At 43.9% G+C, this 22,174-nt stretch overlaps 1 long non-coding RNA gene across 1 annotated transcript; it reads left to right on the top strand.

The window, feature by feature from the left end:
• The first annotated feature begins 2,637 nt into the window (after nt 1-2,637).
• LOC132664841 (uncharacterized) lies at nt 2,638-5,844 on the top strand. Its single transcript, XR_009603878.2, has 4 exons — nt 2,638-3,042; nt 4,225-4,380; nt 4,466-4,617; nt 5,590-5,844. It is a non-coding gene; the product is annotated as an uncharacterized LOC132664841 (long non-coding RNA).
• The last annotated feature ends 16,330 nt before the right edge of the window (nt 5,845-22,174 follow it).

Here is a 22,174-nt window from a genome sequence, read left to right as displayed (position 1 = left end):
AGAGCCAGGCAACCTTTCCACACATGCGCCACTGTTGGCAAGATTTGATGTTTGTCCTTGAACCCCATGCTGGGTTTTAATTTGAGGACGATGGGCTCCGGAATTATTCTCTTTCTCTAGGCAGAATCCATTTCCTATAAAAGCAGATAAGTGAGCATTTTGCTTCACAAGAATAGACATGGAAGGAGGTCCTAGGAGAAACCTATATTACTCTACTCATTAAATTTTTCAGGCCATTTAGGATACTTGCGGAGGTTTTGGGCTGCAGGACATTTTCTCTGTCACATTTTGTTTTCCGGTTCAGTTCTACACAGAACAAAAGTTGATTGAATGCACACATTGTATATACCGTGTTATACTAGACTCGGGTTGGGATGGAAAAGTAAATAAGATATGGTCACTGTCAACCAGGGTCTCACCATCTGGGCAGAAGCAGGGAAGGTTCTGAGAGATGCTCAGGAGACACGTGACAAGACAGGTAAGTGAGAAGAGTTTGCAACCTGTAAACTATGGTGGAAGAACAGAGGAGCCCTCAGTCATTCTGTGGCCTGGAAGCAGGGCAGTTAGGTTAGTCATTGAAGCGAGTATACTGGCCAGTGACAGAGGTAAGAAAGACATTACAGGGGCAGAGCAGACTTAGCAAGGCCGTGAAGTCAACAAATGCAGGTACAATGAGAGACACCGAGAGATGCCATGTAATTGTGGCATCGGTGTGCACAGGGAACATACTGGATGAATTGGAGGGCCAGGTCAGGGTCATTCAAGAGCCATGACTGTTTGCTTCCCATTAACTCCTTACCACATCTACAGGGACTTGCACACGGTCCATACTTACAAATGTGTTAAATATACAATGAAATGCTAGCACTTAGGGATACAAAGACGAGTAAGATATGTTCTAGATTATTACAATTCTCAACGCCTGGTAAAGGAGATGAGTTTTAGAGGCAGAGATGTGGCCCAGGAAAGAAACTAATGCTCTGAATGATTTTGCAAGCCACACTAAGAGATTTTGACATTCAGGCGACAAGAGCCTATTTAAATATCTCTTTTCTTATCAAATAGAGGAGGTGGTCTTAAATATGGAAGATTCAATTAAGTCTGGCAAATCTGTCTTTCATTGATTGTCTCCTGAATGAGGGGGACTTGGTTGTAGCCAAAGAAAGAACAGCATAATGGGATTGGGAAACTGCCTTATGGTTAATTGATGTTTCAACACGGGGAAGCAGATGAATATTTGAAGAACACCAGGATGTGAGCTTCTACGTGAGGCAGAGCTCTTGTTGGTTCCCTGCATGTGCCCAATTTACACTCTCAAATGCTCATCCTGCCATTTTTAGAAAAGGCGGCTTAAAGAGATACTTCCTCATCTGTTTGACTCTAGCTTCCCTACAATTAGACATGAAATGTGCTCTGTACTACTCTCCACTTATTCCTACCTTCCAGAATCTATCAAAGGAACTGCATGGATGATTGAGATAATAATGCGGTGTCTTGGGGCGCCTGGGTGGCTCAGTCGGTTAAGCGTCCGACTTCAGCTCAGGTCATGATCTCACGGTCCGTGAGTTCGAGCCCCATGTCGGGCTCTGTGCTGACAGCTCGGAGCCTGGAGCCTGCTTCCGATTCTGTGTCTCCCTCTCTCTCTGACCCTCCCCCGTTCATGCTCTGTCTCTCTCTGTCTCAAAAATAAATAAACATTAAAAAAAATAAATAAATAACACGGTGTCTTATAATGTGCCCAAAAGTTCTAGAACTGTGTTTGGCCCCATGAAGCACCAGCTGTGTGAATGAGGGAAGGCCATTTCATACCTTGGTTTCTTCATAGCTACAACTGAAATGTAAATTTTAGGTGAATTTATTGAACTCATTTTGTAAAGTATAAAATATGAGTTCTTTTTAAAAAATGGTTTCAATGCTTATTTATTTTTGAGAGAGACAGAGAGAGAGAGAGAGCAAGAGCATGAGTGAGGGAGGGGCAGAGAGAGAAGGAGACACAGAATCCAAAGTAGGCTCCAGGCTCCGAGCTGTCAGCATGTAGGGCTCGAACTCACGAACAGCGAGATCGTGACCTGAGCCGATGTCTGATGCTCAACCGACTGAGCCACCCTGCCGCCCCTAAAATATGACTTCTTGAGCAGAGTTGACAAATTCCAAGTGGATTGGATATTCCATACAGATATATGTGCTTTTGGAGTAGATAAAGGTCTGAGATCAAATGATACATATTGTGTGTATTTAACTGAGTACAGTTTTTGGTCTGGTTTCTGTCTCCGTGCAGGCTTTAAAGACTTTGATAGATTCTCCAAGCATTCCTAACCTAAAGAAAACTAAGCCTCCCTGCTGCAAAATGGTAAGAGATGTAGGGGATTGAGGGGGGTTCTATTAGGATCATTTACTTTGGTTACTAAAAGAGGAAAAGCTGGGTCATTCAAAGTAGCCTTTGGAATTCCTTGATTTATTGGTCGGTTTTCCCTACTTGCTCTGTACTCAGACGTCATGGACAGAAAATTGTTCAGGGGAGTAGTTAGGAAGGCGGGATCGAATTTTGATAACTCCATAGATTATGAGTCATGTTGCCAACTAGGGAACCACAGAACACTTCAGTGCCTCCTTCTCTCTTATTCATTTCTATCTATCCTTGTTGTATTCACCAGCAGTCACGATATCTTAGATTCTTTGTAATCTTTTCAGTGCAGCGTCTTAACTATTACTCCAAGAGCTTCGGGGGCTAATCATCTTATAAAGATGAATCCAGCAAAAACAGCTAGTTGGACTGTTTATTTATGTCCCTCAAATGAGCTGATTATGAATTCCTTGGATGAGTCGCTAAGTTGCAGCGACTCTCAGGTTTTCCCATCTGTGAAATAAAGTGGACGAAATTCCTGTTTTGATCCGTTCTTGAGCAGCAAATCAGCTTCTGCCATACTTCTACACCTGCCGCCTGAGCTCATTCCGTGTTCTCTTTGTTGCTGTCCATTATGTTTTCTCAGGCTGCGCTACAGATCTGTTTTCTCCACCTATTGAACCCCCCATCCTCAAAACGTAAGTCAAACGCTTCCCATATTTTTCCATTCACAACACTTTGTTCTTTTGCTGAATTCTACTTAGCATGTAAATGTTACCGCTCGTTAGCACAGTCTGTTACATGGCAAGAACTCAATATATCGTTATGTACATCTGCACCTTAATGTTGAAAGGAAATCAGCCTAGATATTCCTCTATTCCAAGATGCAGAAACAGACCCAAAGTGCTTCGTGATTCACATTTGTTCGTAAAAGAGCAAAGCCCAGAACCTGTGTCTCCTAAAACTAGCAAGCCGTATCAGGAGACAGGTGTGCCGTGACCTGGCCACCAATCGTAGAGAAGAAAGTGCAGAATTGCATTAGTGAACTTGATGTTTGGAAAGCTAACCCAGCTGTGTGTAGCAATGCCTCTATCAGGTGGACCGACCGGGGGGTAAGGTCCCAGCACATATGGAGGCAGGGGGAGAAGCTTAGAGGCCCAAATCCAGCAAGGTAACAAAGAATTGTTCAGGGAAGAAGACAGCTCCAAAAGCCAGGTCAACAAGGGAAGAAAGAAAAGACAGAAATGGAAAGCATTAGCAGAGAAAAACATGGATGACGGTTCGGGTCCCAGACCCTCCCTTAGGTGCTGGGTGATCATGAGCACTTTGCTTTATGTCTTTAAGCCTCTGTTGTCATGTCTGTAAGACAGAGATAGACATATATACGTCAGCATGTGACTTTCAGAATTACTATAATAAATGTAATTCCAAAGCCCAAAGTCTCACACAAAGGATGTGATCAACCAATGGCTATCGTCATCTTATTATTTTTCCATAACCCTTGAAATAATGGATTCAATGGGTAGTGCCACTAACATTTAGCTCCATTTAGTACCAGATGGTGGGGTTGAATTGCTGGTGGTTTCTCATCCAGGTTAAACTTCCCCCATGAGCTGGAATAAACCCGGGTGGCATACAGGTGCCTGGGTTAGTCCATCAGCAGACACAATCGTCAGGGTGGAGGCACCGGGATGGCCAGAGAGATGCATCGAGTCCTGTTCCGGTCTAGGCCTTGTTCGGCTATATCGCACAAACTATGTTGTGAGGTCTTGATCTCCATGGTAACCTTCCCCCTCCCCACACACAAATACACCAACATCTGGGATTCTTATTTTAGGCAAGAGCTATTTTTTTTCTCTCTCTTTCATTCACTTCTCCAGAGTTAGAAACTTCTGCAATGCGTGATAAGCCGCATCTACCTAATATTATCGACAGACTTTTTCTGCCAGGAAAAGAAATGCCCAATGAAAGCAAATCAATGGGCCATGGAAGCAGGTCTTCCCAGCAGTGACCTAATCTGCCTGTTTCAAAAGAAGGTAAGGAAACTGTAATTCAGCAGCAGACCAGGATTACTGGAAGCGATCCTTTTTTATGCAGTGTTGTCTCATGTTCTTTTCACAGAGGTTACAACGACATGAACCGTAAGACGGGAGAGAGAGCTCGCTAAGCTTGAATCCCCACCCGTATGCTTACCTGCTAGGTCACATCTCTGAGCTCCAATGTCCTCATCTGTGAAACCGTAAGAGCGATAGTCACCTGACCTGGCTCTTCAGGTTTGCTGATTGTTTTTAACGTATCATACGTGGAATTTTTTGTACACTTTACGATGCTATGCAAATATAAGTTCGCATGATGCATCATGCTTTGATTCTTCTTTTGCTTTTGGCGGGACTCTAAAGTTAAAGCTGGACTCTTTTTCCCGTCCTCAGTGGAGAGAAGAACTAGGTAGGGAAGCGTGTATTTATCCAGCACACTGGGGGCAAGGATTTTATGGTGGAGTGACCTTGGCCGGCATTTGGTAAAATTGGTGTGTAGACATATTTTTGCCTTGATTCGGAGCTTGTAAGAACAGACCCCTGAGGCAAAGATTAGAATGTCAAGAGTTCACTTGGGAAATGACCCTAGGAAACACCTGTAGGGGGATGGGGAAGTGAGTCAAGGAAGGAAAGGAGCCAAGGAATGGTGGGTTAACAAGGGAGCCGTTACCAAGGTTGGCAAGCTGAGCTTAATCCCGCTGGGGAGTATGAAGCCAGTGTAGGACACACACTTCAGAGCTGGTCCATCCCCAGCACAGTGAAGCCCGGGAACTGGACCACTCATTCCAGTCAGCCGATCGGTTAAGCATTTCTCACTGGGAGGTATTAACGCCACAGCACTTTCTACCCACCTCTCCTCTCCCATGGCCAGAGGAAGGCTCTGCAGCAGGGAATGACCACGGAGGGCCAGGGGCCATCGTGGTGCCGGCAGTTGGATGTTTAGCCACCGTTACAAAAATATTAAGGGATTAGAGGCAGGGCACCGATGGCATCAATCTCAATGATGCATCAGGAAGTTTGGGTAAAGCATCTTAATCTCTGTGCCTCAGATGGCGTTTTCTCTTATTCAGTGATTATAAACAATATGATCTATGATTTGATGTTATTAACATTGGAGGTAGGAGAGAGCAAAGACTGAAGAGGCTATTGTGTGGTGAAGCACCTGGGTGGCTCACTCCGTTAAGCATCTGACTCCTGATTTCTGCTCAGGTCACAATGTCACGGTTTGTGGGTTCGAGCCCTGCATCAGGCTCCGTGCCGACAGTGCACAGCTACTTGGGATGCTCTCCCTGCCTCTCTGCCTCTCCCCTGCTTGTACTTGCTCCCTCTCAAAAATAAATAAATAAACTAAAAAACACGCCCAAGATTTAGATTGCTATCGTGTGGGTCATTTGATACCTGCCTCTCTACCTAGATCTCTATCTATGTGCATATACATATGTATATGTTTATTTATTTAATATATAAGCTGTTGTCTGTTGTGGCTAAGGATCAGGTGCTCTGGTGAGAGAAACAAAAATAGAAAACATGTAAAAGAAGCAGATTTTCATTCCGGAGCTTTCCTTGCCATCAACCGGTATGTAATCACAGACAATTCACCTCTCCTCAATTGCAAAATTAGAGTTTTGAGCCGAAGCAGGGACAAAAGCTACATTTCAAGGCATGTGCCACCTTCAGGAATGAGGGGTGGCTGGCCAAGATCACTTGGCTAAGAATTATGAGACTGTGTTCAGGGTCATGGTAGATGAGCCCATCCTTGTCTCCTTGTGTCTACAAGGAGCCCAGTTGCGAATGATTGCTACAGGCGCTGTAAACTCCTTTTACCCCATTCTGTCCTAGCTTTGTTTTATAATCATCAACTTAAAGAAGTTTCCACTGAAAACAGTGTGGAGGTTCCTCAAGAAATTAAAAATAGAACTGCCCTATGACCCAGAAGTAGCACTAATAAGAATTTACCCAAGGGATACAGGAGTGCTGATTCATAGGGGCACATGTACCCCAATGTTTATAGCAGTGCTTTCGACAATAGCCAAATTATGGAAAGAGCCCAAATGTCCATCAAATGATGAATGGAGAAAGAAGATGTGGTTTATATATACAATGGAATACTACTTGGTTATGAGAAAGAAGGAAATCATGTCATTTGCAGCAAGGGGGATGGAACTGGAAGGCATTATGCTGAGCGAAATTAGTCAGTCAGAGAAGGACAGATGCCATATGTTTTTACTCATTTGTGGATCTTGAAAAACTTAACAGAAGACCATGGGGGAAGGGAAGGGGGAAAAACAGTTACAAACAGAGAGGGAGGGAGGCAAACCACAAGAGACTCTCAAATACAGAGAACAAACTGAGGGTGGATGGGGGGTGGGGGAGAGGGGAAGGTGGGTGATGGGTCTGGAGGAGAGCACCTGTTGGGATGAGCACTGGGTGTTGTATGGAAGCCAATTTGACAATAAATTATATTGAAAAAATAAAGAAGTTTCCACTAATAAGAGACATAAACAGATTGTTTTTTAAATCTCAAATAAAAAAAAATGTATCCATAGCACTCACCAAACCTCCTTGTAACTCACTCTCCTCCCCTAAAAGTTCAGAAGACCCATCTGAACTGATAATGCTCAGGGTCACTAATATGGGCGGAAAACATCACTGTTGTGCAGTCATAAAGAAGGATAGGTTAATACTAATTTCCTTCATGACAAGTAAATAAGCTGTTATCGCATGTGGGGACAAAGGCCAGAATTTAACAAGAATATAGACATGACATAATGAAACGGAGGTAATAAATCTCCAGGGAACATGGTCCAATATCTTGACTAGTCATTGAATTATTACACTTAGTTATAATTTTAAATAGACTTTCACATATATTTTTGTAAATGGTTCCAAAATAAACACTGAGATAAATAATAAAATGCAAGCCCAGGGATGGAGCTGTGATGTTCCCTTTATTCAATATTATATGCCCATGATCTAGAAGAATTTCAGACACAGTGTTCACCTTCAATAAATACCTGTGGAATTAATGTCTTGTTTTCCCTTTTCTAGACAAGATGATGTATCTTGCTCAGCACCTGCAGTTTGTATACAGAAGAGTCATTGCTTTAACACGGGTTTCAAGGTACATCCCAGACACTGTACCTATATGCAATCACAGCTAATGTTCAGGCCCATCTAAAATCACATCGCTATTTTTTGTTGTTTAGTTCCTCGATTAGATTGTAAGCTCTTATCTGCGTCTCTTACAGCTGAGGCCTCAGAACCTAGCTCAAGTGTCTTAGATGTAGCAGCTGATCAGAACCTAATTGTTGTAAGAATTTCCATTGTAATGGTAAAATAACCTGGGCAAAACATTAAGGGACTAAATCAAAGTCATTTAGAGAATGAATGGCAGAGGCTTGTCTAGAATCCAATTCTTTCCCCTAAGTCCTGATAGAACTAACAAAGAAGAAAATTTTATAGCAATTAACTGCTAAACATTAGGTCGACATGCCCAGGGTTCAAGTTCTGTCTCATGTGGACATTAAGAGAAGAATAGGTCTATGACCATGCCACGCTGAACGCTCCCGATCTCCTCTGATCTCGGAAGAAAGAATAGTCCCCAAAATTCACCAGCTGCAAATTAGTTGGGAGGGGGGGGACCTTAAAACAAAGTGCCCAGGCAGCTACCAGAAGTCAAAACACCATCGATCTGAGGAGATCTATGTTGCCTGTTACGGTGATCTCTGGCCTTATTGAGCCTAATGGATAGTGACTCCAAATGTCAGATTTTCCTCTTTTTCATTTGACCTTGAGATTTTAAAGTGAATTACATTTATCCCAGAAAGGTCAGCAGATTTCATTGAAGTGAAATGTGTGCAGAGAAGAAGGGAAGTTTAATGGTGACCGGGCATTGGCTTTTCAGCATCCTTGCCAGTGGGAAGCACGTTATCAACCTTCTAGCTGTATAAAAGGAAGATAGAGCTAAATCCCTACTAAATAAATATCTGAATCAATGATGCATTTGTGTCTAAGCCTAAACTATCCCAAGAATAACCATAAAATCAGCTTCTTCTGAATTTTAACTATGCAACTTTACCCCAGGACACCAGGAGCAGACACTTCCAGTGCTCACATCCTCTTGGCCCCTCTTTGGTTTCTGTCACGGTGGTTATAGATGATTCCTTTCACCTCCAGCGGACTGGTTCCACCTCAGACTGGTTCTACCTGTCTCTCCATATCATGCCCTGATGTCTTCTACTACAGGAGCTCTCTTAGTCCTCTCAGGCACAGCCTGGAAGGAAGGGGAGGGGGTGTGTGCATGTCTTTAGAGTTAATGAACAAGTGTACTTTTCTCTTTCAGAGGGACTAATCTATGATGTGTGTGTGTGTGTGTGTGTGTGTGCGCACATGTCTGTATTCGTTTACCAGAACTGGGGTATAAAGCAAATTTCGAGGAACAGTTTTAAAGTCATTGATTAAATCTCTACAACAACTAGGTCCTGGGTTTACAGAGATAATTGAAGGTGGCCCTTGAATTATCAGAGTTCAGGATTCAACAGGTGCCACATATCTGGAAAAATGTTCTTCCCTCTGTCATCTTGGCAGACCATTCCTCTCTAAAACCTCAGGTCAGAAGTCACCTCTTTCAGGACGCTTTTGACACTCTTCCTTCAGAATCTTCTTCTGCATATGTCCTTACCAGTTGTTTTGGGGCGTATGTGTTTATATCTGTACCTTTTGTTAATAGGTGAGCTCCTTGAGGGCAAAGACCCTGCTTTATTCAGCTCTGTATTCCCAGAAGGTATAACGGTGTACATAGTGGGTCCTAAAAAGAGGTTTAATTTAAGGAACATAATTAAATTATAAGTCCTTGGAACATTTAGCAAAGTGTCTTGTACATAAGTCTCTGACTCTTTCCTTCCTTCCTTCCACTGGATTATTCCTATCGCTACTGCTGTGGTCAAATTCTGTATCTTTGTAATTGTATGAGTGAGCAAAATCTCCAGTCATGTAAAACCAAATGGATTCCCAGTGGTCTTGAAGAGTGAGTCAAATTCCTGACTACTATCTCTTGGGTATCTTAGAATTCAAAGCTCCTGTAAAATTGATTTTGGTGCCTGCCATTTTCAGGATGGACCAACTCTCAGAGAAGATATAAACTATTGGTGACCGCAAAAAAGAGGATGGCGGGGTGATGACCAACTGCCTCTGAGAAGTAAGAAAAAAGGAACAAACAGCTGGCCCCTAGGCTTGTTAGAGAGGCAGAGTGGTATGGCCCAACAGCACTCATTCATTTTGTCTTTTTTCTCTCATCTAGAGACACCAATGTCATCTTGTCCTAAGCTTGAATCTTCTGGCCCCCCAGTGTCCTATTTCACACTCCCACATATACACACCAAATACATGCATATCATCCCACACAAACGCAAGCCACCTGGCTCACTGAACGTTTGGTGTGACCCTCAACATTGTATTTTTTTTTTTTAATTCTAATGCCACTCATCAATCATGGCTATAAAATATAGGGGCAGGTTCACATTGCCATTCGGCGGCGGGATATGCGTGTGCCGTGTTGGTGGGCTGGCTGTGGAGCATTTTCTCTTTGAATGAAAGAAGTCATCCTGAACACACATTCTTTTCTGGTAATTGCTTTTTCTTCTATATCACAATATGCCGGAGGACATATTTTGTGTTGTTTCCTTTCTCTTGGTTCCATTGCTTATTAATGGGTTTTTGAAGTCTGTATCCTTAGGTGTATTTCCTGACTTTGGCCAGGGAACTTTACAGGGAGCACTTCTCTGTGAAAACACGGGAGGGCAAACAGAGATAGCACACCTGACCAGATACCTGGTCAGGGAAAAAAGAACCTAACTTCGCAAAATGTCCTCACAGACAAGATCTAGTTTGCTTCTTTTGAAGACCGAAGACTGGAAGATCAGGTTTTATTATACTGTTTGACAGATTAAGAACTGACTCTGGGAGGTGAAAAAGACTTGGCCAAAGTCATTCACATGGAAAGTTGTGGAGCCTGCTTGTGACAGAATCAAGTCTTGGTTCCTGTCAGTTCTTTCAATGGACCAACATAAAACTTTCAATAATAAGAATAAATCATTATAAATTATATATATGTATATATATATATAATCATATAAATATATATAATAAAAATAATAATATGCAAGCCATTAAATGATTAGTGCCACTCACTATTTGGTAGACTATTCTATTCTTTCTATACTCATTTTAGTGCGTTTTACAAAGGAAGAGAAGTGCTAATAAGTAACTTGTTCATGACTCCCTTGTTTTTATGTAGTTGTGCTTAAATCAGACTTAGATGTGACGGCATTCAAAGGCTGTGTGCTCTCACTCCATCACCCGATTTATAGTCTGAGAGCTAGTGACCAAGTTCGATGAGGGTGTTTGTGGTAAATCGAAATTAGTGACCCTAGGGGTGCCTGGGTGGCTCCGTCGGTTAAGCGTCTGACTCTTGGATTTTGGCTCAGGCCGTGATCTCATGATTTGTGAGATCGAGCCCCGCATCAGGTTCTGTGCGGACAGCATGAAGCCTGCTTGGGATTCTCTCTCTCCCTCTCTCTCTGTCCCTCCCCCACTTGCTCATGCACTCTCTCTTTCCCTCTCTCTAAGTAAATAAACATTACAAAAAAGAAAGAAAGAAACGAATGATCTGAAAACCTAGAGGACACAAGTTAACAAGAGTTGTTTGTGTTAGTAAATCCCACAGTCAAAACTCAAACTAGGATCGAAGACAGGAAGAATATTAGTAGAGAGTTAGCAGTTAGCAAGTTATTTTAAATTGGGGCACCATTGTCAACAGGATAGGAATAGCTGGATAGAGGATGTTTTAGTCAATTTGAGCTGCTTTAGCAAAATACCATAGACCGAGTGGCTTAAACAACAGACACTTATTTCTCATAGTTCTGGAGGCTGGGAGGCCAAGGCCACGGTGCCAGGACGGATGGGGCTCTGGTGAGAGAGCTCTTCCTGGCTTGCAGGTGGCCTTGGTCTGTGTGCTCCCATGACCTCCTCTTTGTGCACACATGGACATCTATCTGTCTATCTATCTACCTACCCACCTATCCATCCATATACACATATACGTGTGGGGCCTTTAATATCTTCAGGAGCACCTACCATGACCTACTTACCTCTGAAAGACCTCATCTCCAAATAACATTACACTGAAAGTTAGGACTCAACATATGAAGTTTAGGAACACAATTCATATCAGAGGAAAATGAAATAGAGACTAAATGGAGACGCATTGCCTGTTCAGAGGAGAACGTGTTTCAGAAAGTACTAAATTCAGGCATTAAAGGCCGACTGGAACAAAGCTCACTCTCTTTCTCATCCTCCCTAAAGTCCACCTCTTGGCTCTGCTTGTCTTACATGTGGCCTCCTTTTCCCCAACTGCAACCAAGTTCCCGCCTTATTCCAAAGCATCTTTGCAACCTGAAGGACAAGTGCTTTCTACCTCGAAACTGAAGAGCCCCGAGAAAGAGCTCTGTTGGGTGAGCTTGATTATGGGCACAGCCCTGGTCTCTGTGTTAAGACAGGAGGACTGAGGGACACACTCAGGCTGGGGCCAGACAAGGGGCTCCGGTGATTGGTCGCCCCACAAAAACCACGTCATTGCATAGGAGATGCACAGGTGCACTGTGCACTTGTCGAGTACTTGATGGTGCCCCACAAAATGGAGCACTTGATGGACAAAAATGGAGCACTTGATGGACAAAAATATCTAATATGCACTGCAGAAATGTTCCAGTGTAGTAATTCGTGGGTGGCGAGAAATGGAATAACATAGGGTAGGGAAGAGAAGAGTGGGGTGAGAGTCAGGTAATCTGGGCTCCGTTCTATTACTCTCTGCATGTCAACAATGAGCTTCACTTCTCTAGGCTTCAGCCTAACCATCAGTAACATGAGGAATCCCCAAACTGGCTGTGTATAAGAACCGTTTTAGAGATGTTTAAAAATACATCGCCAGAGGGCCCCTTGGGTGGCTCAGTCGGTTGAACGTCCGACTTCAACTCAGGTCATGATCTTGCGGTTCGTGGGTTCGAGCCCGGCGTCGGGCTCTGTGCTGACAGCTCGGAGCCTGGAGCCTGCTTGGGATTCTGTGTCTCCCTCTCTCTCTGCCTCTGCCCCACTCACACTCTGTCTTTCTCAAAAATAAGTAAACATTAAAAAAAAATACATTGCCAGAATGTCCTAACACGAGAAAATAATTATTTCTCGGGCGGTACTCAGGGACCACTGTACTGGGTGACTTCTCTGGACTTTCAGTGTTCTAGTAGTTGATGATTGTAATAGTGAGAGAAAGAGAGAGAGAGAGAGAGAGAGAGGGAATATCCTTGGATGAGGAATAAGAACATGCAGGCTTTCATGGGTGACCCAAGAGAGCTGTGCTATGTGTCACTCATTACTCCCCTTACGGTGTCTGCTCGCTGATAAACAGTGAAATCCTGCCACATGCTTTCAAGCAAAGAAGAGTCTCAAGACTTTCCAAATAAAGATCAATGGGCTCATTCTGCATGCAGACATTTTCATCAACGGAAACACACACCATAGAAATAGACTACTCCCCACGGTTTCCTGCCCTCCAGCTTCCGTAAAGTCATAACAGATGCTCGACAGCCTTACAGAGCCCCAGACTGCCAGCAGCTGTGCATTGACTCCTGCTAATTAAGCCACCTATCACCTGACCAACAGTGCATTCCACGTTGGGATTGCTCTAGGAGAGGCGACAGTCACACTAATCATTCACCTTGAGGAGAAAAGATTTCCGACACGCAACGAGCTTCTTCCAGCACCGCCTACTCCTACAGGGAAGACAATACGCTCCACACTGAAAGCGAGAACACAAATTTACCAGGGATTAGTGTCACAGCTAGTTGTGAGTGTGGAAATAAATCGCTTACAGATCATTTAGTCCTGGAGTTCTCAGCCAAGGTCTACATTTGGATCACTTGTGGGTCTTTTGGCTAACAAATCCCTGGACCCCGATCTGGACCATGCATGTTAGCATCTCAGAGAGATGGACACGTGTAGACTCACAAATCTTGTTTACGATGATGTGGTTAAATCCCTACCTCTGTAACAAATACAGATGGTAATGTCCGGCCTGCTATGAGGTTAATCTGAGACTAGGACTCAGACTTTTTGAGAACTAAAAAAAGACAAATGTAGAATGAAGATCGAAAGACTGAGGCTATTATCCTGCATTATTTTTTAAAAGCTAATATAAAAATATATGTTTGTATATCATCTTAGGATAGGGATACAGCCGAGGTAATGAACATCAGATTGGAGTCACATAAGTGACTTATATCCTGATCATATGCACTTATTTGACATAATATTATGAAACACATGCAAACACACACACACACACACACACACACACGCCCCTGAGAGTTAATAGTATTTTGTCTGAAAAAGCAACCTTGCTTTCTGGATTCGAATTTCAACCCCACGACTTACCACGAAATGTTGTGCAAGTTAGTCAACCTCAGAGTCCTCAAAAACGAATTGGGATAATAGTAGTGCCTATTTTATAGAATTTTTGCAAGATTTAATATCATTTAATATAATTTAAAAAGTTTATAAATGGAAAGCACTTTGTTCAGTTCTTGGCATGGAAATTCTTGGTAAGTATGAGCTATGACTATTATTCAAAGTCCGAGAAACCGTATTTCTGCTTAGTGTAGACACCAAAGTCTGAGGTTAAATCTTGATCACGCCATTTACTAACTGCCGTGATCCATTTGCCAGCTCTGGTCAAAGTGGGAAATGGCCCGATGTGAGTCTGAAGGAGGCTAATAGAGTGGAAACAGGAAGCTGGGAGGCAGCAGCCTTAATGCTTTCTACTCAGTGTGGACCATGGAGCATCAGCGGCATTTACATCACCCGGGAGCTTGTTAAAAAACAAGAATCTTGAGCCCTACCCCAGACCTATTGAATCTAAATATGCATTTTAACAAGATCCCAAGGTGATTCCTATTACATTAAATTTTAAGAAATACAGCTTTAGTGGGTCAGGTCCAGGCAAGGCAGATGCTGGAACAAAAGCATAACTCAACACAAACCTACAAAACAAAAATAGAATTTCCCAACGGTGGGTAAAGACAGTTACAGAGTAAACCCATTGACAGGTAACTGACAGGTAATTTTACAGGGACAGAGCCAGTAAATGGAATTCTGGAATAGAAGGTTTTGCTATCTAGGACTGTTCTTCAGGGTCAGTTCACTTAAAAGGGTCTGTAATCCTGATGAAAGAGGTCAAAATCCTGAGCAAACTTGGAAAACATAGCTGACTTCGTGCGTCAGAGGCAAGAGGAGAAGCGCGGGTAAAGTTTTGCAGCGAGAGGTGGGTCTGCGCAAGAGCAAAGATGAAAGGTGGTCAGGGTTGGGGAGTCGGAGCGAGCTGGGGAAGGAGCGAAGAGGGGACTCCAGAGCAACGTGAGGTCCCAGCACCTTTGCAGATGAACTAGAACTATGAAGCGATACCATGCGAGAGCCATGTCTTAAGATTGTAGCCACTTGGTGAGAAGCAGGAACTGAGAAGCCAACGGGAGAAATTACGTGCTTCCCGGCCCTAGAAACAGGTCACCATCGTCAGGGGACACTTACAAAGGAAAGGCGTCTGCTCCCACATCCTGAAATTGTGCTTAATGATCCATCGGGAGTGAGACTCCGGTATTTCTGCTCTCCTGGAGTCCCCCCAGGTGTGCTGATGCCCAGCCAGAGTGAGAGAGCAATCTTTGGGAGCAGGGGGAGCCAACCCCAAACAAGTCCTGTGCAAAAGTGAGTCATGCACAGAGATGGGTCAGAGAGAAGCTGATAGGAGAGGCTAGTGTTGTAATGAGGAAGCTGGCAGCAAAGGCTGGAGGAAGGTCCACTGGGTCAGCCTGTCTTCCGAGGGAATTCTTCTTTCCTGGACTTAATAGAATAGTGTGGGGCACCTGGGTGGCTCAGTCAATTCAACATCCAACTTCGGTTCAGGTCATGGTCTCCCGGTCATGTGAGTTCGAGCCCCACATCAGGTTAACACTGACAGTGCGGAGCCTGCTGGGGATTCTCTCTTTCTCTCTCTCTGCCCGTCCCCAATTGCTCTCTCTCTCTCTCAAAATAAATAAATAAACTTCAACAGAAATAGTGTGGGGGCACCTGGGTGGCTCAGCGGGTTGAGTGCCCCACTTTGGCTCAGGCCATGATCTCGCGGTTTGTGAGTTCCAGCCCCACATTGGGCTCACTGCTGTCAGTGTGGAGACTGCTTGGGATTCTCCATCTCCCTCTCTCTGCTCCTCCCCTGCTTGTGCTCTCCCCCATGATAAAAACTAGATATTAAAAAAAAATGGCGTGTGTGGAAGAGGTGAGAAAATTAAAATTGCCCTGAATTGTACACAATAAACACCTTACCCTTTCAGTCACCACCTCAAAAATATTCACTGCTCACAGTTTCCGAAAATATTTCAGTAGTCTGTGCGTACGTGTATATATGTGTGTATTTTGTATGTTTACAGATGCCAGTACTAACGCTGAGTGTCATGGACCTTGCTCCCCCCTCCCCCACCATTTAATAACATACTGTGGTTATCTTCCCATGGTAGTTGACACATCTTTATTTCAGTCCTTCTAAATGCCACACAGTATTTCATCATTTGAGCATGCCATGCCATAATTTATATAACCAGCCCCCTCTTGAAGAACACTTTTCCCCGGGTCTTTTCTTTCCATTATTACAAAGTTCAAATAAATATCTATAAGTATCTTGCCTACCTTCTGCCAAAATATCTGTACAGTATGTCCGTGCACCTGTGGCAGGATACGCCAAACACAGGATACACATATCTTTATTTTTATGGGTATTTTCTGTACCCCTTCCACAAAAGTTGACCATTTAATGCTTTTAGTAGCTGCTTGTTTTCCCAACACCCTCCATAGCGATGGGTGTGATATCCTTAAACATCAACATTTTTGCCAATCGACATGGTGAACTCTGCCATTTCATTCTGGTTTGGATTTACACTATTTTTTTTTAACGTTTATTTATTTTTGAGAGAGAGAGAGAGACAGAGCATGAACAGGGGAGGGGCAGAGAGAGAGGGAGACACAGAATCTGAAACAGGCTCCAGGCTCTGAGCTGTCAGCACAGAGCCCGACGCGGGGCTCGAACCCACGGACCGCGAGATCGTGACCTGAGCCGAAGTCGGGCGCTTAACCGACCAAGCCACCCAGGCGCCCCTGGATTTACACTATTTAAATATGAGCTGCCTTGGACTTTAAAAATATCCGGATAGTCCTGATACATGTGTGTGTGTCCGAGTCCCTGACTGTATCGTGAATTATACCTCCTTTACCTTCTCGGTCCTCTCCCAACATCCCAGTGCCCAGCACAATGCTCTGGTACACAGAGACTGTACATAGTTGCTGAACTGATTGGCTGAAATGAATTACCAACTGTCCAGAATTGGCTTCAAGGAGCTAATCAGAGATGGGTGTTCCTTGAAATTCAGAGGACTTAAGGATTGATGCCCGACGAGCCTAAAAAAGTCTGAAGACAAAAGGTGGCGGCTGGAGTGACCACGGTAGCAACAAAAGGAACTGACAGAGTGTTCGAAGAAGCCAGGGGGCACCACCCATGCCACGGAGAGGAACCAGAACTTCCTACCTGGGGACATGCCTGCTGAAAGAGGTTTCCACCTGCAGAAGCTCCAAGGAACCCTCCAAGGAACTCCAGGAATGAATAATTCAACTTGTGAACATCTGCAGAGCACAGCCCTACTGGCCGTCTCTGCCTGTTACCTCTCCTGTGTCCCTGCCCTGTCCCTGGAGAATCAGAGGCAGCGTGGGGGGAGGGGGAGATGAAGAAAAATGTAAGGAGCACACAGAAAAGTCCTTCCCAGCCTCTATCTGAATTCAGGTGCTCTAGTGTGAGGCCAAACAAGTTGGCGATGGAGAGAAGCTTTAAATTGGATGAGAGGTCACACTGATGGCCCCGGACATTTTCATCCAGGAAAGTGACCAGACACTGCGTGGATTCCAGCCCAGATTCCACCCACAAACTAAAAGAGCTTCCTTCAGCAGGACTTTCCAGACGTGATGCGATACAGTTGGCTCGCTCGCCTCCCTGTCAAGTCCAGCTCCCCCTTGGCAATCGGAGAATTTGGTGGCAACCCAGCTCAATTCCTGGCTCTGGGTTTTGTGAAGCCTCTGTGAATCCTCAGCCGAGTGCCAGGGCCGCCGTGTGCTTGCCCAGTCCTTTCAGATGGCACACCGTGGCCGCACGCCTCTACTCTGTCCTTTCTCTTAGTTTTCAGGTTATTACGGGAAGAGACGAAAAGAGAGTAGAGATAAGACAGCAATGTCCTGTTATTATATCCAAAGCTCCATTTGAAGGCATGTAAACATGCACTAGTGTTCTGTATAATCACACATTTGTATGTATTATCATTTGCTATTAGTTTTATTTCTCCTACTTTAAACGTTATTATCCAAACAGGCTGGGCACAAGCTTTCTGTACTTGTTCCGCCATAAATAAACAAAAACGCCTAAACACAATTTGTAAAATGTCATCTCCAAACCACAGCTAGGATGCTGCAGAAGTAGGAAACCGAAATTAAATCAAACCGGGCACCATGCCCAGACCACAGGCTCCGGGCAAACAGACGTGGAGAGAGAACACAAGAAAAGACACTAAATTGCAGAAAACTGGAATAACTGGAAAACCACAGTAATTAACCCTAGGGCCAGTGTGTCTGCTCTGGGACCCACCTTCTAGTTACCTTTGGAGAACAAATGTGAACATTAGCCATTTTTATTTGAAGTGAATCTCTATTTGGGGCTCTGCCTAATTTTCTTGTAAGTCAAGCTAGGGGAAAGGTAACAGTCTCCATTATTCTGCAGGCATGGGTCATTTTCTTTATTCACCTGATACTTGCTTAAGAAGTAAAATCGTGATCAGAGTAGTGCTAAGAAGGGCAAAAATGGCGACCAAACCAGTTGCAACAACAACTCCAGTAACAAGAGCTGCTCTCCTTCCCTGGCCAACGAGCCAGATGCCGCTGGAGCCTCACCCACGCCGCTCAGCACATCTGCATGTTCCTAGAGCTCTGGTCCCGGGCAGGCTGGCAGCTTCCAGCCTCAAGCATCTGGATCTTTCCTTTCTCTTCTCCTCCGCCTAAGGGCTTTCTCCATCCAGGCCCATAAGAGCTGGCAGGTGCTCTGTCCCAACTCACCAACCAGGAAAGGCGTGCTGTTAACATCCTCGGGGGCAACATTTTATTACTAGGGAATGAGGGTCAGTGGATCAGAGTTCCCATCTCCCTGGTCTTTAGGTGGTCAGGGTGAGGTTTCCTAGCAGTTCCTGGTCGACTTGAACCCCAGTGGTGCAGGATGGAATCCCACTCGTTAGTATGCCTTGGCTTTTCTCCCTTCTCTGTGTCATTTTCCTTACTTGCAAGGGTACCTCCCCAAACCCTACTCGCATCAAAGTCCTAATTTCAGAGTCTTTCTTTGGACAATCCAAAATAACGCAATCATCTATTATGAGTCAGTTACTTTCTTTTGCTATCTGCAATGCTCAGAATAAGCTTCAGTATTTTACTTATGATATCTCTAATCCTCAGAATAAATATGCATATTAAATATTATAATCCTTATTGAAGAAATGAGAAAACTGAAAGCCAGGCTAAATGACTTGCCTGAAGTTTCGTAACTTGAAAATGGTGGACACACATTAGGATTCAGCTTCAGAGCCGGTACCATCATTTTCAGGTCATCTTGCCACCCCTTCTTACCAGATGCTCCATTATGATGAAAGTCATACTTAGCTTATCATTGAGATATTTACCACCTCTAGAACTCTGCCTGCCTGACATAAATATTTTCTCCAGCAGATATTGGGGAATAGATCAATGAATTTAATGTACTCAGCAGTCATGTATTGAGCAACATCTAAACCAAACATTTTGGTTGGCTGGAAGGTGAAAAGATGACTCAAATAAAAATTTTCCCTTGAAAAGTATCGTGGATTACCAGGAAAAACAAGCCAGGCCAATAGACGAAGTAGGGCGGGCATGACGACATAAGAATGCACAGAATTCTTCTTGGTAGATATGAAGATGTGGAGAGACAAGCCACTTTAACCCTCTTCGAGAAATGACTTGTTGCCCAACAGGGAAGAGCGAGGTCTGAGGTCAGCAGAGATCCAGCGATCACCGTCTCACGATGTGCCTCAGCTGCACAGGGATGTCTTATTCTTGCCCCTCCAAGGCCAACCCATGCCCACCAACTAAGCAAAGTGGGTAGCAAAGCAGAGCAACTTTCCTCACTTGTGAGGTAACTCAGATGGAAAACATTTCTCTCCAGAGCTCTATTCCAGGCTAAGACTTTGTCAAGCCTGCACTGAAGTTGGATTTTTCTTCTGCCAGATCTTGCTTCCTTCCTCCCCTTTCATAGGTACTGGTCTCTAATAAACATTTTACGCACCAAACAGCATCTCAGCATTTTCTTCCAGTGAACTCGACCAGTGACTGTTGGTATCGGTAGTGATCCAAGGAGGTGGTGAGGTAGAGATTGGAATCAGGGTCATTCACTGTCTGGGAGGCAAGGAGGGCCCAGCACTAGTAGAAGGTGAAGTACAGACAGTCCCTGACATAAGGTTGTGGTCAAATCGTTAGCAATTTTTCTGGTGAATCAAGCCGTATAAGAGAAAGGAATCAACTAGGGTGTATAATGTATTAGGCATTTCAGAAAGACGTATGGTGGAAATAGTACCTGTCTCCTTCGTTTAAAAATCAGCCAGACAAGGGAATTAAAAGCAAAAATGAACTACTGGGACCTTATGAAGATAAAAAGCTTCTGCACAGCAAAGGAAACAACCAACAAAACTAAAAGGCAACCAATGGAATGGGAAAAGATATTTGCAAATGACATATCGGACAAAGGGCTAGTATCCAAAATCTATAAAGAGATCACCAAACTCCACACCTGAAAAACAAATAATCCAGTGAAGAAATGGGCAGAAGACATGAATAGACACTTCTCTAAAGAAGACATCCAGATGGCCAACAGGCACATGAAAAGATGCTCAACGTCGCTCTTCATCAGGGAAATACAAATCAAAACCACACTCAGATATCACCTCACGCCAGTCAGAGTGGCCAAAATGAACACATCAGGAGACTATAGATGCTGGAGAGGATGTGGAGAAACGGGAACCCTCTTGCACTGTTGCTGGGAATGCAAATTGGTGCAGCCGCTCTGGAAAGCAGTGTGGAGGTTCCTCAGAAAATTAAAAATAGACCTACCCTATGACCCAGCAATAGCCCTGCTAGGAATTTACCCAAGGGATACAGGAGTACTGATGCATAGGGGCACTTGTACCCCAATGTTTATAGCAGCACTCTCAACAATAGCCAAATTGTGGAAAGCGCCTAAAAGTCCATCAACTGATGAATGGATAAAGAAATTGTGGTTTATATACACAATGGAGTACTACGTGGCAATGAGAAAGAACGAAATATGGCCCTTTGTAGCAACATGGATGGAACTGGAGAGTGTGATGCTAAGTGAAATAAGCCATACAGAGAAAGACAGATACCATATGGTTTCACTCTTATGTGGATCCTGAGAAACTTAACAGAAACCCATGGGGGAGGGGAAGAAAAAAAAAAGAGGTTAGAGTGGGAGAGAGCCAAAGCATAAGAGACTCTTAAGAACTGAGAACAAACTGAGGGTTGATGGGGGGTGGGAGGGAGGGGAGGGTGGGTGATGGGTATTGAGGAGGGCACCTTTTGGGAAGAGCACTGGGTGTTGTATGGAAACCAATTTGACAATAAACTTCATATATTGGGAAAACAAAAAAGAATAAATAAATAAAAAAAAAATCAGCCAGAGCACATAGGTGGCTCAGTCAATTAATGTCTGACTCTTGATTTCAGCTCAGGTCATGATCCCAGGATCGTGGGATCAAGTCCTGTGCTAGGCTCTGCATTGAACGTGGAGCCTGCTTAAGATTCTCTCTCTCTCTCTCTCTCTCTCTCTCTCAAAAAATTAACCAATGTAGATGTTAATCACATCTACAAGATATTTTCACTGCAATACTTTGCAATACATAGATTTGTGTTTGATTGAATAACTGGGTCTTATTGCCCAGTCAAATCGACACATACCACTGACCACAATGGTTCCTTTGTTAGAGCGGGGTCATACTGGTGCCAGATGATATCCTGAAGTGCTGTTACCAACATCCAGGTACCAGTGCTTCATGGTATCCAGCAGGCCTCCCAGTGCCCATTTCTCCGGTCCCTGAAATTGGATGGATGTAGTTGGCAGTTGACAAGATCTCCATATTGGGACCTTAGCCTCTGAGTTAAAAGCTATTGAAAACCTCTGAAATTATCGATGTCCTCCTCCTCCCATACAAGATTAAAAACAGATTAATACCACTCTTAAGAACTGAAAAGATGCGGGAGCAGGAAGATTACCGTGATCTCTTCCTTTAATTCACCACAGTGATGCTACAGAAATTGGAAGAATCCTGGAGGATTACTACAGACTACTGTTGCTCAGCCAAGTAGTAGCCCCACTACCACCATGAGAGATATGTTTATTTTTTAATTTTGATGTTTATTTATTTTTGAGAGAGAGAGAGGGCGAGAGAGAGAGAGAGAGAGAGAAGAGGAGAGGCAGAGAAAGAGAGAAATACAGAATCTGAAACAGGCTCCAGGCTCTGAGCTATCAGCACAAAGCCTGACATGGGGCTTGATTTCATGGACCGCGAGAGCA

The sequence above is a fragment of the Panthera onca genome, chromosome F2 (genome assembly GCF_046562875.1).
Source record: "Panthera onca isolate mPanOnc1 chromosome F2, mPanOnc1 haplotype 2, whole genome shotgun sequence".
NCBI lineage: Eukaryota > Metazoa > Chordata > Mammalia > Carnivora > Felidae > Panthera > Panthera onca.
Note: the sequence above shows the minus strand (reverse complement) of the source record. Positions and strands in the feature narration are given on the sequence as shown.